Source organism: Uranotaenia lowii, chromosome 2 (assembly GCF_029784155.1).
Source record: "Uranotaenia lowii strain MFRU-FL chromosome 2, ASM2978415v1, whole genome shotgun sequence".
NCBI lineage: Eukaryota > Metazoa > Arthropoda > Insecta > Diptera > Culicidae > Uranotaenia > Uranotaenia lowii.
This window is the reverse complement of record NC_073692.1, coordinates 74,866,457-74,881,340: the sequence shown is the minus strand read 5'-3', so window position 1 is coordinate 74,881,340 and position 14,884 is coordinate 74,866,457. Positions and strand designations below refer to the sequence as shown.

The window sequence follows — 14,884 nt, the reverse complement described above, 5'->3', positions numbered from 1 at the left end:
TAATAACGGAAAGATATGGCAAATACCTCTAACTACTACCGCATCGACCCGGACACAAAAGGAAAACGGATGCCCGAAAATTTGTCTACTCCATTCATATTAAGGCACCATCATCATCGTCATCATCATCAAGCCATATCGGCAGCCATCCGTGACAAACGACATTCTGATGGGTGTTGCCGATGGGTTTCCGTTTCCTGAACGAACGATTCTATTCCTCCTGTTTGATTGGGTGACTGACTTGGGTGAGGTTAACTCTTTTCAGCCGCCTTTCATTCTTCTCTCACGTAACTCCGGCAACACTCAAGTCGGGGAAGACGACTTTTTTTCCTGGCCCCCTCCCTTTTTATTCAAGAATCAGACGGCTCCAGTCATTCGCCCATTCTCCGGGCCGGATATCGAGAATGACTTGGTACTTTCTCTAATTTGAATACATGATTTAGCATTTCCACAGCATTTTTTCCTTCCACTTTCGCCTTTGTGTTATGCGTCTGTCGCTTGAAGAGCTTTGTTTGGCTTGAAGATGATTTACACTTTCTACTCTCAAGTACCTACCACAACTACCCACTTTTCCGGGTGGTACTTGATATCGATTTTGATTCAAGGTCCCCTCAATCATGTTTGACAATTTAAAGCTCGATAGAGATATATTGCTTTTACGATGTAGCTTTGTGATGTGATCAAAAGGATTCACCCGTTGCGAATTTGTGAGAAAAATAAGTTAGACTGGTTAGATCTGTGGTTTGAATCAATGATAAAATATTTAAGTCAAGGAATGGCATTTTTGATATTTCAATTCAAAAGTAGCAATAAACTATGTTTAAAACGAAAAATAAAAATCAGTTCTCCAGTTGAGAGGAGTTTGAAAAGGGTCATTTAAAAAAATGCTTAAGGACTGTACAAGCGACTGCAAGAATCGGAAACCGGCGAACTTTTATTATCCTATTCCTGCCCTGGCTACAACCTTTATTTGACTGTTCTACTTGATTCGGTTGACAAAGTGCAAGTGCAAAGGGAGTAACCATCTGATCCATCAAATTCGTCCGTGAGGCCATGGACGGTCGTAAGGTATTGGAAGATCTTAAGGCCGTAGAAGGACGTAAGGCCGTGGAAGGTCATAATGCGATGGAATGTCGTAAGGCCACAGAAGGTCATAAGGCCGTTGAAGGTCGTAAGACCGTGGAAGGTCGTACGACCGTGGAAGGACGTAAGGCCGTGGAAGGACGTGAGGCCGCGGAAGACCAAAAGTTAAAGATCGTACAGCGTCGAAGGTCGTAAGGCCGCCGAAGGTCGTAAAGCCGTCGAAGGTCGTAAGGCCGTCGAAGGTCGTTAGGTCGTCGAAGGTCGTAAGGCCGTCGAAGGTGGTGAGGCCGTCGAAGGTCGTAAAGCCGTCGAAGGTCGTAAGGCCGTCGAAGGTCGTAAGGCCGTCGAAGGTCGTAAGGCCGTCGAAGGTCGTAAGGCCGTCGAAGGTCGTAAGGCCGTCGAAGGTCGTAAGGCCGTCGAAGGTCGTAAGGCCGTCGAAGGTCGTAAGGCCGTCGAAGGTCGTAAGGCCGTCGAAGGTCGTAAGGCCGTCGAAGGTCGTAAGGCCGTCGAAGGTCGTAAGGCCGTCGAAGGTCGTAAGGCCGTCGAAGGTCGTAAGGCCGTCGAAGGTCGTAAGGCCGTCGAAGGTCGTAAGGCCGTCGAAGGTCGTAAGGCCGTCGAAGGTCGTAAGGCCGTCGAAGGTCGTAAGGCCGTCGAAGGTTGTAAGGCCGTCGAAGGTTGTAAGGCCGTCGAAGGTTGTAAGGCCGTCGAAGGTTGTAAGGCCGTCGAAGGTCGTAAGGCCGTCGAAGGTCGTAAGGCCGTCGAAGGTCGTAAGGCCGTCGAAGGTCGTAAGGCCGTCGAAGGTCGTAAGGCCGTCGAAGGTCGTAAGGCCGTCGAAGGTCGTAAGGCCGTCGAAGGTCGTAAGGCCGTCGAAGGTCGTAAGGCCGTCGAAGGTCGTAAGGCCGTCGAAGGTCGTAAGGCCGTCGAAGGTCGTAAGGCCGTCGAAGGTCGTAAGGCCGTCGAAGGTCGTAAGGCCGTCGAAGGTCGTAAGGCCGTCGAAGGTCGTAAGGCCGTCGAAGGTCGTAAGGCCGTCGAAGGTCGTAAGGCCGTCGAAGGTCGTAAGGCCGTCGAAGGTCGTAAGGCCGTCGAAGGTCGTAAGGCCGTCGAAGGTCGTAAGGCCGTCGAAGGTCGTAAGGCCGTCGAAGGTCGTAAGGCCGTCGAAGGTCGTAAGGCCGTCGAAGGTCGTAAGGCCGTCGAAGGTCGTAAGGCCGTCGAAGGTCGTAAGGCCGTCGAAGGTCGTAAGGCCGTCGAAGGTCGTAAGGCCGTCGAAGGTCGTAAGGCCGTCGAAGGTCGTAAGGCCGTCGAAGGTCGTAAGGCCGTCGAAGGTCGTAAGGCCGTCGAAGGTCGAAAGGCCGTCGAAGGTCGTAAGGCCGTCGAAGGTCGAAAGGCCGTCGAAGGTCGTAAGGCCGTCGAAGGTCGAAAGGCCGTGGAAGGTCGTAAGGCCGTGGAAGGTCGTAAGGCCGTGGAAGGTCGTAAGGCCGTAGAAGGTCGTAATGCCGTGGAAGGTCGTAAGGCCGTGGAAGGTCGTAAGGCCGTGGAAGGTCGTAAGGCCGTGGAAGGTTGTAAGGCCGTGGAAGGTCGTAATGCCGTAGAAGGTCGTAATGCCGTGGAAGGTCGTAAAGCCGTGGAAGGTCGTAAGGCCGTGGAAGGTCGTAAGGCCGTGGAAGGTAACGTGGTTAACACGATAATTTCAATTTAAACAACACTTTGCATCAAATGGTTAAAAACCTCCTTCTCATTTTTCAACGAGCGATAAAAAGTGGCTTAGAAAGAACTGAAATGAAAAACTGTAGAATTAGAAAAGATTTCAACATACTCTTTAAAAATCTTGGCTGAAAAAATTGACTTCTATTGGAAAGTATAAACGATGCAACACTCACATGTACAGCAAATCAATTCTAAACAAGCTCCTATCGTCCATTCAGTTACATTTGACAAAACAAAAACTGTGATCTATTTTGTTCACAACATACATCTTTCTAGGAGCAGCAGCTGTTCTACCAAAACTTTCGATTGCTGGCCCATTTATTCCATTTATGTGCCCGAAAATTGTTCTGTTTTTCGCGTAGCCAACCGAGTGAAAAATGCAATTGCAAATAAACACAGACACACGCACAGAATATTCCGGAGGCAAATTCATAACCAGTAGTTTATCAGCCCGTTCGTTGTTGGTATCAGTTGAAGAATGAGAAAAACTTCTGCAAAAAAAGGCCAAAAACAAAAACTATTTGCCTCCTACAAACAGCAGCCGCTTTCCATCTGCGACACGATTTCGGTTATTGTTTCGGATGGGAAAAGTTTGCGACGTGAAACATCCGGGAAAACTCCGATGGAAACTGTGCGAAAGCTTTCCGTTTCTGGGGGCTTGATCCCGAGTCAGTTGAGATGCCAAAATGGGACCAATTTGAAGATGTTTAAAAATAAACCTTCAAATCATACTTTTCTCAATCACAGAAATTCTTGTTCATTAGACTGCCCCAAATTTGTATGGAAAATTCAAAACCTGTGAAATGTTATGCGCTGCAGGCTAAAATTGATCCTAGGCCTAGTACAAGATCTCATGCCAAATTTGGGCCAGATCGGATCACGAGAAGGGGTCGCTCAACGAGCCTGAAGTTTGTATGGGATTTTGAGACATTTTGTTTGGGAAAAATGTGAAAAACTAGTTTTTCATCAATAACTTTGATTCATGTCGGCCGATTTCTTTCAAAAATGGTTTTTCTCAAAGCCTGAATTATGAAAAATATTTCATCCGAAGACTGCATATCGATAAGAGTTAAGATAAAAAAGTTTTTAGGCTTCAAAAATGGGCTAACTTTTTTAAGGGTGGTGTTCATCACGGCTTATGCTGCGACGAAATGTTCGACCGCCTCGACTCTTTAACAATGATGAATACCATCCTTAAAAAAGTTAGCCAATTTTTGAAGCCTAATAACTTTTTTATCTTAACTCTTATCGATATGTAATCTTCGGATGAAATATTTTTCATAATTCAGGCTTTAAGAAAAACCGTTTTTGAAAGAAATCGGCCGACGGGAGCCAAAGTTATTGATAAAAAACTGGTTTTTCATATTTCTCCCGAACAAAATGTCTCAAAATCCCATACAACTTCAGGCTCGTTGAGCGACCCCTTCCCGTGATTCGATCTGGCCCAAATTTGGCATGAGATCTTGTACTAGGCCTAGGATCAATTTTAGCCTGCAGCCCATAACTTTTTCAAAAGTCGGGTCATTTGGGGCACTCTAATGTTCATGTTTTCAAACATTTTTTTAAATTTAAGTTAAGGGCATTAAAAACAACACAAATTTATCATAAGTATAAATTAAACTTGAAGAAACTTATTTTCAGTACCCACTCTAAGTCGGGTTCCACTCACTTGCCAGACGGTTTTGTACCAGCAGCATCACAGCCAGGCAAAATGAATGGATCTGCAAAATTGTCGCTTCACATCAGTTTTAAGGGCCAGGCGGCAACTTTTGTATGCCGAAATTAAATGGTGCTGCTTATTTTGTCAATTGTGTCGTCTTTCTGAGAGCATGGGTTTGCACCAGCATCAGTTCGGAAAAGTTTGGACCTGTTCATTTGGAAGTTGAAACGGCGGCATGGCCCAAGCCCTAGAAATTGAACAGCAAACAGCATCGTCAAGAATCCAGATGCACTGTATTTCAGTTGGAGAAAAGGAGTTTTATGTTCAAAAAAAACTATCTCTTACAAAAAGCACTTTGAAATTCCGTGTTCTGCAGGTTGGTAATTGCTTCAGATTGGTTTTGCTAGGCCAGACAAACACATAGATGTTCAGTAGGGATTGCAAAAGCGCCGGATTTTAGGACTTACAAAGAGGATAGTTCAGTTTCTCTTTCATTTGGTCGAGTCATCGCTTATTATTGACATGTATGAAACTCACTATTATACATGAGCCCTTTTTTTCCCATTCAGAAATGATTAAAAAATGAAATAAACCACCAATGGGTGAACACCGAACATGTTTTCACTAATCGAACACGACCGGCAACAACATACGGTATGTATGGAAATTGAGCCATCAAAGCTTTTTGCGAAAACTGCCAATCCAATATCATCTCAACTTTTGAGCCGTGCGCCTTTTTTCACGCACGCTTGGGCACTAATAATATTGCGTGGTTCTACTTTGTTGTTGTCGACGAGGAGTTGCTCGTAAAAGTTCCACCTTAAACGCAACGCAACGACAACGATGTAAAATGCATTTCGAATGCATATCGTGTCACTCTGCCTGTCCGTGTTCCTGCTTCAACAAAACCTTCAAACATCAGCAAACTTCCCTTTTTGCTGTCCGTCTACCGGAGCCATGTCATCGATTTTGTTGCGCGCACTAAAGTGAATTTACATTTTTATTACGCCCGGTTCGTGTGTTGTCGTTTCACGAAAAAGCTTCTTCCTCGAAACGCAAACGTACGCCTAGAGAGAGGAAGCGCCTCGATGCATGCGATGCATCCAAGTAGCAGGAACGCTTGCATGCTTGCATTGTAAAATCGTCGCAGATTTGCCAGCAGCTTCACGAGCCGGGTGGCACAATAAAAAGTGGCAACTAGCATGGAGGGAACGGAATTTATTCTAAAACTGTTAAAAGTCGTGTTTACGCTATTCAGTCAAGAGGTTATCTCGGTAGAAAACTTGACTATAGACTAGACTTGGAAAGGAATTACATACATGGACTTGCATTGTACAAATTTTACTGTCAACATTACAATACACACACTTGTGAATCACTCTACTGTGTTATTTATGACTGGTTTGGTGACAGTTGTAAGACTAAATTCTTACCGACAAAACAAAGTATGAAATTTAAGTGATTTGAATAAGAGGCAAGCTTTAAGTTCGGAAGCGTTTTGAATTTAGGAATAGCAGAAAATGAAAGCATTTGCTTCACTTATAATAAAAAACAAAAGAAAAAAAATCCTTAACTTGAAATTTACTTGTCTTTCGAACGAAACTGTTCTGGATCGATAATAATTGTTGCCATAATGTCAGAGCCACCCCAACCACTATGCTGTCAGTTCAATTCTCTCTCTGAGAAGACGTATTTCTCGGCCGATTATTGCCGAAGACTTGTCGATGATTGATACTCTGCTTGTGCATAATTATGTAACCGATTCATTCCGTCCCCAAGTCGTCACAGAGTTCACATCGCGTTCTTACACATCTCATTTGGTTGACTGCCACAATAAAAAGTCATTTTGAAGTAGAAAGTGCAAGTATTTCACTTAATCGAAGGTCCCGTGCTAATCCGAAAGTGTATCAACTCCGTGGAGCCATCATTGCCCACGATAGGACCCCAAAGGCTCACCCATAAGTGCCACTGGACAAAGTGCAAACAAAATAAGTGCCCCAGTGTGTTAAGTTTTGGTCGTTCAACAGCAACAGAATACAGTCCGCTCTCATTATCTCGGACGAACCGAAACAGAAACTGTTAAAAAATAGCAATTCGAATTGCTAATGCTTTATTCATATCACTTCGATATAATGAGCCTCATATTCCTATCTTCTTATCACTTTTTTAAGATCACTTATCACTTAACATTTATCTCTAAAAATTATGTAATAAAAACTTCCATACCAACATTTCCACAAATTTTAAGCCGATGGCAATTGGTTAATGCTCAATAGTTAATATCGAACCGTTTAAGGTTTCTAATATTTATCAATCAATCACAAAACAAAGCAGGATGGAAACAATCAGCCGGCACGGATATTGTCAACCGTGCGCTGTGTTTGCAATCTGCATGTATACCAGCACTAGATAAAAAATCATTCTTTGTTTCCAGCCAAGACGGCAAAAAAACCACCAGCCAATATGAGCTGTGCGTGTGTATGTAAATTCGGCTAGAGAACAGTTACTAGTTTCTCATTCCCGTCCTCTGTCCATCTCATTCCCATCTCATTCCCATCCCATTCCCATCATATTCCCATCCCGTTCTCATCTCATTTCTATCCCATTCCCATCCCCAGTAGATGATGCAAGGTTTTCAAGCTGACGCAATATACACTGACATGTCCAAAGCCTTTGACGTAATCAATATAAACACTCTACTGTCGGTATTATGCAAGAATGGAATAACCGGATCCTGTCTCCAATGAATTCGTTCGTATCTGATCGAAAGAACGCAATACGTCAAATTAGAGAATGTGAGATCTAGTACTTTCTCGGTCAACAGTGGTGTTCCACAAGGGAGTCACTTGGGACCCCTTCTTTTCATTACTGTTATTAACGAATTTCCTGAAGTGCTGACTGATGTGTTCGCGCTGGTTTATGTTTTTGCCTATTCGTCACCCGAAGGATTGCGTGACTCTGCAAAATGCCTTGCACAGGTTCACAAAGGGTTGCAGTAGATTCGGCCTAAAGATCAATTCATCGAAATGCAACGTGATAACATTTTCTCGGAAAATAAGCAATATCACTTATGAATACCGCTTAGAAAACGATTTCATCATTGCTCGGCAAAGCTCAGTAAAAGACTTAGGAGTGGAGTTGGATGCGGAGTTAACTTTTTCAAAACACATCGAAAAAGTTGTAGTTAAAGCAAATTCTATGTTCGGAATGGTTAGTAGAATCTGTCACGAACTGGCTAATCCCTGAACGATTGTCTCTATCTACACTGGATTAGTTGGGACCGTCATTGAATATGCCGGCATTGTGTGGCGACCGTACTACACCATACACAACAACAGACTAGAGAGAGTTTAGAAGAAGTTCTTGAAATACGCTTTAAGAAACCTTGGGCGGCAAGCAGAAATGTCGGAGTATCGAGTCTGGTGCATACCAGCACGCTGGACACGCTGGAAACCCGAAGATAATTGATCGACGCACTGTTTCTTAAGGATTTAATCGCAAACTTCGATATTATTCAACTAAGCATCTCCAGAGAACAAATCAAAAGTAGAATTGTGCAATGCTCTTTTACAAATTAACAATTACTGTATGTAGTTATTAGGTGTCATTTATATTATATAATAAGATAAAGGGCTGAAGCCTAGGATCTAATCAAAAAAACTGAACCATCCCATTCCCATCCAATTCCTATCCCATTTCCATCCTATTCCCATTCCATTCCCATCAAAGACAAAGGAAGATGAAAAAACACCGACCAATACAGAGCGTTTTTTGGTAATCGGCGGTGTCAGAAAGGCTTGAGTCCTCAGTCCGTAAGAGCAGATGGCCTGCCTAACGAGATATTTGGAGGCGAACTTCGAAATTAACTTCTTCTTAACCCTTCGTTTCATAAAGTAACAAATTTGCAACAATTAATATGTGGAAAAATGGAAAAACGTATTTTTTTCTTGATGTACACATCCTTTTCAACATGAAACGAAGGGTTAAATTTGTTGTCACTTGTCTATCACACAGCAGCCATATTTTGTCAGCATTTGCTCGTAGAGCTTCCGAGCCCGACTTTAAGTCGTCGATTATTGCCGCTCATCGCGGTTTGGGAAGTTCTATACCTTGTATGTATGTAGTCCAGCTCTCTTCTTTGCATTCTGGACGCAGCTCTGCGACATGCCGATCTTTTTTGCCAAATCACGGCTCTCCAATCACTCTGGAGACGGTTGAATGGTGAATGTTCAACATTTTTCCCAACTGCCGGTGCGACTGCTGGTATTCCAAGTGCTTGGAAAGAATTTCTTCTCTCGAATCGTGTTGGTTCACCTCCATTTTCGTTGAATCGAAAATCACGACTTCGAATTCGACAGCATGTAGACAGTACACATCAATGAGAAAGTGTGCAAAATCTGGTTGATTTTTTACCCAATGGTACAAAAGTTATGTTCGTTCTGAATCAAATTGTATTCAGAATCTGAATCTGAAACATCATGCTGAGCCTGAGTTTCTAATATTAATTCTGGCACTGAAATTTTGATACTGAAAACAATGTTTTTTTATGCATAATTTATCAATTTAAACTCTTATGGCTCCTTATTTTAAACATTTGATGAAAAAAGGAAACTTGATGGAAAAAACACGCAGAAACTTGAATTCAGCTTCCCAAATATTCATCGAAGAACAAAGTTAACGGTGTGTAAAGCTTTCGAATATAAGTTCACTCTAGTAACTTGTATATGAATAGAAAAATTTATATTCTTGATTGAAGTTTTTCCCGGTTTTGATGGGATATGGGTTAACTTTTTCAAAAAAAAAAAAATCTAGCTTCAACATCTCTGAATATAAAAACCTTCAACAGGTCATGTGTGAAATGAACCAAATTTGAAGTTTTGGGGAATATCTAAAGACCTGCAGCACAAATCAACCAATAATATTAAATAGTAAAATTTTGTGAGTTTAATCATATTTTTAAATAATTTTAAATTGGATTTTTTAAAGTCAAAATTACTGCTATATCACAGTTAAAATAAGTTTAAATATAAAGGAGCTCAAAAAAATTACTAAACTATTATTGTGACCTTGTAAAATAAAACGCCTTAAAAAAATAGGCAATGATTGCAAAAAAAATGGTCCTTACTTGTTTGTATTTCAAATCGATTAACCAAACAAACCAAATTTTGAGTTGACAGGTATAATATGAGCAGGAAAACCTGTCAAATATACTCATTATTGCCGTTGGCCACTCCGTTTTATGGTATCTTACTGAAAAATATAAGAAATATTTTAAACCGTTTGGATTTTTTTTGGAATAAAATCTTACCAAATTTCGTTCCAGAGGGCGAATCCAAGCATTGCATTGTTAAAGTTTAAGTAATAATCAAACAAATTCAACGTTAAATTTTGATTTTATATTTATCAATTAAATCAATAGTATTTTCTAATTTTGATCAAATTTTGTGAAGAGCATGAGCAAAATAAGTTTTATACGGGTCTCTTGACATGAACTGAATAAATTATGAAACTTGGAAATTAGACTGACAAATGTGTGCTTTTTAAATCTTAACCATAGAAATTTCCAACCATAATCATCATATTGATAGACTTAAAAAATTAAACACCAAATTTGATTTCCTCCACTTTTTATGATGCCTTCAGTTTTTTCTTTATCCTTCATTAACCGTCATTATATTCCAATTTATTATACAGAAGAACAGTATTTTTGGTGCCTACTTACAACATTTATAATCACAGATTTTGTCTAACACTTCTAATTTTTGTTGAAAAATCGAAAATATTTATTTTTGAACAAAAAAAAAACAATGATAATCTATAAGAAATTAAAAAAAAATGATTTTACTTATAGTAAAACCAAAAAATCGAATTTAAATCAATTTATTATCGTTTATTTAAAACAGGCTTGAAAAAACTTCAAGTCTACTATTTAGAAAAATCATGATTATTTGAGGCATGATATGAAAACCGTGGGACGTGTAAACTCTTGCTTTTTTTAAATAGCAAAAAAATTATGTTTTAAAATTCTACGAAATTTCCTTTAAATTATTATTCTTTTCAAATGGAAATTAAAAACAAGTATAAAACTTCTGCAAGGTTTTTTTCTTAGAAGTAAAAAACTACTAATTTTTGAAAAGTTGATTTATAATATATCGGATATATTGTTAGGTTCTGTAAGAAATATTTTTTGAGGAGATTATTCATAAGGGTGGCCCAAAATTGCACTATATCTGGGATTCAGGGGGCTCAACCTTCAAATGATTGCTAAGGGTGTAAAAACAAACTTTTGTAAGCCGACGACTTAGAAAAATGATGTTTAGAGGTCGCACTGGTTCAATTTATGGAAAAGGCAAATTTTTTGACATTTTTTCCTAATAACATTTTCAGATCTTGAAAAAGTGACAAAAATGTGTCTCTAATATTTTTTAATTTTTTTTAATGTAAATTTGAAACTAAAAAGTTATTTGGACTGTATTTGACCCTCAATTTGTATGTATGATTTTTTAAATAACGCAGTACTATGAATATTTAATCCAAAGTTAACTTTGGATTAAGATTTTCAATCAACATTGAATTCAAAAGATGCGCAACGTTATGATGTGAAACTTTGCAAAAGAAAGTGTCACAAATTTCAAACTTTTGCTAAGAATTGCTTTATTCTATAATGTGGATGAGTTTCGAGCAATCTAAGAACCAAATAAACTCCCGATATAATTTTTTTTCATTCTTTTAGCGATCCTTGAATCAGAAGAACCATGACTTTTGAGCTTATACCGTTTTGGCTCTGAGAACCTCATATCTTCTAAAATATTCGAATTTTGAATATTTATCATTTTTTATTTAAAATCTGAATTGTGCATTAGACTGAATTGATTTGGGGTCATTTTTGAATTTCTCAAATCCTGGAGTCTAAAAAGCTTTGTCTTGGTCCGAAACTCATCCATGATTTTTTTGCAGAATTTTTAACTAACCTTTACATGAGTAAATTTGAACTTTAAAGATTGTATGGGAAAATTGAATATTTTGTACTGAAAAATCAACATGACTTTTGTTTCTTCTGTGGAACCGAGCCTGCTTATGGTTTCTGTACCAATTTGTAAATTCTTGAAAGGAAATTTACCGCTTAACAACTTTGTCGAAGACCGTAACTTCATATTCTATTAGAAAAAAAAGTTTTTAACTGTAAAACAGGGGAATGTCTTTTCGCAATGATAAACATTAAATTCAATTGACATCGCTGCAGGGTGCCTAGCAAAGTATTGCATGACTACTTTTCATGCAATACTTCGCGAGGCTCCAGCAGTGATGTCAATTGAATTTATTGTTTATCATTGCGAAAAGACATTGCCCTGTTAAACAGCTTATAATTTTTTTTGCCTAACAAGATACGAAGTTACGATCTTCAACAAAGTTGTTCAGCAGAAAATTTCCTTTCAAGAACTTATAAATTGATTCGAAAACCATCAACTGCCTTGGTTCCACAGAAGAAACAAAAATGATGTTGGTTTTTCAGTACAAAATATTCAATTTTCCCATACAAACCTAAAAGTTCAAATTTACTCATGTAAACGTTACTTAAAAATTCTGCAAAAAATCATGGATGAGTTCTGGACCAAGACGAAGCTTTTCAGACCCCAGGGTTTGAAAAATTAAAAAAAGATCCCGAATCGACTCAGTCTATTGTGCATGTTATTTTTTCATTTAACTCAGTGCATGTTATTTTTTCATTTAACAGTTGGAATTGCTTTTTCCGAATTGTTTTTTTTATTAAATGTTTTTGTGCTAAATTTCAATTATGAATCTTATTTTGACTTGGCAGTTTCAGGTTCATACTAAAATTGATTTTTAAACCTTTTTTAACCTATACGCCTCTGGTATTTGAAAGTTATAAGTTCGCTCTGTTTTATTTTTCTTAAAGTTTTATTATATTCCAAAATTTGAATATACAAACATGTGTATGTACTGTATAAATTTTGTATAAATTTTACGTTTTTTTTCCAGATCCAGATTTTTTTTCCATATGATGAGATTTATCTTTTGAAATTAACCATCTTAATGAGCTTCTGATTGAAAGTTTATGTTGAAAATGGGATCCCCCGTCATGATAAAATTTAGAAAACAAAAAAAGGAGGAACATTATTTAAAAATAACGCGGAAATAGATTCCAGAACAAGTGAATTTAATCGGAGATTTCTTAACATATTTGAATTTTTATCACATTCAACTCCTGGATGAAGAAATATATAAACAAAGTTTTGAGTTATAACTAAGGTAATCTGATGAGCAATTCAATATCGGATAATTTAAAAATGAAAAATTAAATTCATTTGCTGCCTTTTAAAGTAACTTAATTCTCTATTTAATGTTGAAGCACTATAGATTTTGTTTATCACAGTAATTGGGAAAGTTATCCGGTACAACTGTGTTCGATGTTTTCTCTTGGGCTCAAATTTGCAGACCTCTTCTCAGAAGGCAAATGATTTGCCAACTGAGTTATATCGCAAGCCTCCTATAGAGTTATTGCATTTTTCACATGAAACTTTAATCAGAAATAAAAAAAAACAAAATTTTTAACTTTCATTTTATAGTTTTAATCTTGAAGTTTTGCAAAAAATACATTTGGTTAATTGAAATGAGGTTTTGTTGATTTAAAAAGTTATAATATAAACACTTGAGCTTTCTCTAAGATAGGATTAGGATTAAAACCCGGTTTATAAAAATAAGCTCAGTTTTTTGTTGACATTAAAAAAATTTTAATAAATGGTTTCTATAAAAAAATGTTCAATTTATAAGCATGGGATAGTTAAAAAATCAATAAAATTTCAGAGATACAGATTTTTCCAAAAAAAAAATATATGAAATACAGACACTCTGCTTCCTCTAGAATGTACATTAGACTGCCTCAAATTTGTATGGGAAATTTAAAACCTGTAAAATGTCATACGCTGCAGGCTAAAATTGATCCTGGGTCTAGTACAAGATCTCATGCCAAATTTGGGCCAGATCGGACCACGGGAAGGGGTCGCTTAACGAGCCTGAAGTTTGTATGGGATTTTGAGACGTTTTGTTCGAGAGGAACATGAAAAACCAGTTTTTCGTCAATAACTTTTGTCTCCTTCGACCGATTTCTTTCAAAAACAGGTTTTCTTAAAGCCTAAATTATGACAAATATTTTTTTCGAAGGTTTCATTTCAAATAAAGTTAAGATAAAAAAGTTATTAGGCTTCAAAAATTGGCTAACTTTTTTAAGGGTGATATTCATCACTGTTTTTATGAGGCGACTAAATGTCCGACCAGAACACTCAATGTGAAATACATGCCGTTTCGTCAAATAATGACTTATTTTAACCATTGTTGTTGCGCTCGATTACAATTTTTGATATTTTTCTAATATTTGAGTTTGGATGATATTCACTTGATAGTTCAAAGAAGTAAGGGCGGAAAAATGCTTGACCATTTAAAAGAAAAATTGCATAACTACAGGGGCTTAGGAACATGACTGGACGATTTGTGATGCCAATAAAAAAAACAGTTTTTCATCAATAACTTTGGTTCCCGTCGGCCGATTTCTTTCAAAAACAATTTTTCTAAAAGCCTAAGTTATGATCAATATTCATCCAAAGACTGCATTTCGATAAGAGTTAAGATAAAAAAGTTGTTAGGCTTCAAAAATGGGCTAACTTTTTTACGGTGGTATTCATTACTGTTAATGAGGCGTCAATATGTTCGACCGCCCAAACTCATTGACAGTGATTAATACCATCCTTTAAGAAAAACCGTTTATAAAAGAAATCGGCCAACGAGAACCAAATTTATTGATGAAAAACAGGTTTTTCATGTTTCTTCCAAGCAAAATGTCTCGAAATCCCATACAAACTTCAAGCTCGTTGAGCGACCCCTTCCCGTGATCCGAGCTGGCCCAAATTTGGCATGAGATCTTGTACTAGGACTAGGATCAATTTTAGCCTGCAGCGCAAAACATTTCACAGGTTTTGAACTTCCCATACAAATTTGGGGCAGTCTATTGTACATATTTCCACCTCTGGGCGACTCAACTGCCAACAATTTATTTAGATCGAAAAACACATGTACCAACGCTTTATGATTCCAATTAAATGATAATTCGTCCAGTCATGCTCTTAAGCCCCTGTGGTTATGCAATTTTTCTTTTAAATTGTCAAGCATTTTTCCGCCCTTGCTTCTTTGAACTATCAAGTGAATATCATCCAAACTCAAATATTAGAAAAACATCAAAAATTGCAATCGAGCGCAATAACAATGGTTAAAATCGGTAATTATTTGAAAAAACGGCATGTATTTCACATTGAGTGTTCTGGTCGGACATTTAGTCGCCTCATAAAATCAGTGATGAATATCACCCTTAAAAAAGTTAGCCAATTTTTGAAGCCTAATAACTTTTTTATCTTAACTTTATTT

The 14,884-nt window shown here is 38.0% G+C and overlaps 1 protein-coding gene across 2 annotated transcripts in view; it reads right to left on the bottom strand.

Annotated features, from left to right (window-relative positions):
* Positions 1-14,884, bottom strand: part of LOC129749197 (pseudouridylate synthase RPUSD2-like) — a 580,032-nt gene that overhangs the window by 105,268 nt on the left and 459,880 nt on the right. The gene's annotated exons all lie outside the window — the stretch shown is intronic.